This window comes from Eutrigla gurnardus (genome assembly GCF_963514095.1).
Source record: "Eutrigla gurnardus genome assembly, chromosome: 5".
NCBI classification, from domain to species: Eukaryota; Metazoa; Chordata; class Actinopteri; order Perciformes; family Triglidae; genus Eutrigla; species Eutrigla gurnardus.
The window spans coordinates 27020328-27023856 of NC_139919.1; positions in this window are offsets into that span (position 1 = coordinate 27020328).

The following is a 3529-nucleotide window of genomic DNA, read 5'->3' on the forward strand; positions in this document are numbered from 1 at the left end:
GCACTTGCCTGGACTTGTTGCGTCCAGCTGTTTTATGTGTGGGCGGCGGCAGCAGCAGCAGCAAGACAGCAAGACAGCAAAAGTTTACACTTGAGAAACCGCGAGAGCCACTGTTGCTGTTTGGACAGGAATCGATTCAGAAATCAATGCCAGTATCTTTCAGTGTGATCATCACTGTGGAAAAAAAAAAAATACTGAGTCCAGTGGGAAATGTTTCCTATCAATTCCAAAGCACTGACACTAATGCTTGACATGTTTTATATTTTTTTTGTATTAGGCTAACATCTGTCATTGCTGTCATGGAAAAATGTCAACATGATGTGACATCAACTCGCCTCCTAAATACATATATTAGGCGGCAACCCTCCGGTTCTGAAAAGTAAAGCCAAGGCTGAAGTGCCTTAAACATGAGTTTATGGTCTCAGTCTCTAGTTTCAAGTCTCCTTCAATGCAGCATATTTATTGTGTAAATGATGTTCCATTTAGAGTAATATAGTCCATAAAGCAGAGTAAGATTTAGGGCGTGGCTACCTTCTGATTGACGGATCGCTACCGTTTTCTCGCTACCGGCGCTAACACGATACTATGCAGTTAGCCACTGAGATGAATTTAACACTTACCTGCAAAGTTGACCTTGAATCATGGATTTGTTAACAGCTTCACACCAGAATCCAGATGGATCCAGATCCAGTAAGGTTGCTGCTCGGGTGCCGCTCTTCCACTTGTGTTCATCGGATCCACCCGTCGCTCCTTTGCAGTCCAAATAAGGTCACTTCCTTCACTGGTTACAAAAATTCCAATATGGAGACTCGAGCCTTCAATACCTGAGACCACAAACTAATGATTTACATCATGATGGCTACGTCCACTTCTTACATACAGTCTGTGGAATAAATATGACAACAAACTACAGGATTGGAACATTAGCATCAGCTAGCTCTTAGCTTGTTAGCTTTTAGCTAAAAGGACAGTTTAGCAAATTCTTGTCTGCTTTTCTTTCTAAGAGTTAGTTGTGTAGATCAATTGCACCCTCACACCCAGAAATTAGCCTAGCTAGCTTGACTCTGTCCAAAAGTAGTATAGTCCACCACCGGATCCACAGCGAAAAGTCTTTTTCAGGACTTGTCCTGCGTGCTGGACTGTCTCTTCGCTCGGAGCAGTGACCTTATTCTCCACTGGCGGCCCGCCAGTCTCACGGTGATGCTAAGACCTCAGAAAGGCTTTTGTGGGGATTAAACAAACAAGATATAGCACGTTAATTAGGAAGGGGTTTTTTTGCCTTTCATTAAGAGAGTAAAAAGGGGGAGAGAGATGGGGACAACGATGGCACTTCACCATCCTCACGCCCCTGAAGATTTTAACTTTACAGAGCCACGCTAGCTGTTTCCCCCTGTTTCCTGTCTTTATGCTAAGCTACGCTAACCGTCTCCCGGCTGCAGCTTCATATTTCCTGGACACATATGAAAGTTGTTCTCATCTCTATTTCACCAGCCGTATAGCATAGGCCTATTGACCACATAAAAACAAAATCATAAAGGTTATTGTCTCTTTTAATATTGGATCCTGCACTCGTGTTTGTGGCGGCGGCGTTAGAAAGGCCAGCGTGTGGGAGCTGTGATTAGCTGCGTAGAGGCCAGCCAGAGGCTTCCAGGGCAGCTCTGTTTGCAAACAGAGTGAAGAGCGAGGGCAGGCTAAAGCTGGGGATCAAGGGCTGAGTGTGTGTGTGTGGTGTGTGTGTGTGTGTGTACATGCATAATGGACATTTTATTGTTTGTAAATTAGACAGCGATGAATAAATCTTTGCTGACTCAAATTCTGGAAGTCACGCCCAGATCATCATTTTGCTGTAAAAATCGGGATCTTTGACAGGTCTGGGATCAAAACACAATGATAGAGAAAAAAAAATCATCATGATGATGAATCATTGACGAATAACAAGGATGTCCATTGTGAATATGTTAACCTTGAGTTTAACATCTTTTTTCTTTTTTTTTTTGCTAATGTGCTGAGTAGGTGAAAAAAACCACTGACTTTACTTGAACAATGCCAAGTTCTCAAACTCATACTGATGCAGAGTACATATTTCCCTAATCGATTTGGGAGCAAATCCTCCACTGAAGGCAAACAGGACTTTAGTATTCATGGGGGCACGTATGCCTCTCACTATGTTAATAATGCTGTTTTCAGACAGGCTTAGGCTATAATGAGGATTTGCGAATTCAAATCACAGTCCGCTACATATGTCAATGCCATCAATGTACCGCCGCTCCAGCTCCGACCGCTTCCTCTCCATTCCTGACACCAGGGGGCTCGGCTTGTTGACCCGTCCCGCCCCGGCGAGGAAGCAGTAAGGGTGCTCCCATCAGATAATGACGACAAGATGATGACTGGCCTCTGGACCCCCCCTGCCTGGCTTCATGGTTTACAGGAGAGCTGCTGGCGAGCAAAAGGGCATAAAACGGAGAAAATAGAGAGGGGAAAATGGGAAAAGGTCTCAGCACTACTGCAATATATACTACCTGTCAACATATCAGCAAGTATGACGCAAGCACAGGTCAGTCCAATTCAATTCCCCTCCACTTTTTTCGAAAAAATGCAATCTTTAATTATTTATTCCAAGCGTTCTCTGAACTGCTTTCATAACAATAAGTCCCAATCTATGCTTTAATGTTTAATAGGACGGGTACATGAGTCAATTTGCTTTAGTCTGTGTATTGAACAGCAAGTGTTTATGTAAATGAGTGTTGGCTAGAGACTCTCCCTCCGGTCTGCTCTACAATGGAGGCTATTTATTCACATGAAAAAGACTGGATTAAAAAAAAAAAAAGGCATTGTTTTTTCACATGAAGGCGTGAATTGTCATCGCGGAAGCTGCGGCGTTAGCATGTTCAGGCCGACTCCAGCACCCGGGCAGCTTAAGTGCATGCCTTCACATATCCCGTGTCATCATTATACAAAATGACTATGGAGCTGCTGCCGTGTTTATTTAGAATATCCAGAGGTCTCTTTAAACTCCTCTCTCTCTCTTTTTTATTTTATTTTTTTTATTTTTTTGCTTCTTCATCTTCTAAATAGTAACTTTGAAGAATGAACTCGGGTCATTACAGCCAAAGTACTTGATTAATTAAATAGTTAAAAGGGAGAAAGCGCAGAGCAATGGTTTGCTGCCTCTCGGTCAACACGTGTTTGCTGCTGTTTATTAAAAAGAATCCTTTGGGTGAGGAGACCTTCTTAAATGGGGGTTAGAGCTCGTTGAAAGCGACGTTTCCGCGCTGAATAATTGGATTGCGGCTTTGAGCATGCGTGTGTTACAGTGCCTGGGGTGTGTTTACCTGTGAAGGCTCTTCCTCCCCCTCCTCCCCTATCCTTCTCCCCTCCTCCTCTCTAATCAGTCTGATAAAGGATATCCTCTGCAGTCCCCCAGCCATAGCTCTGCAGCAACAGATTAGGCCGTCTGCACGTACGTGCACACATCGTCTGCAGCCGGGAGACGGCGGGAAGAATAACGGGGACGTTGGGCCGCACATGT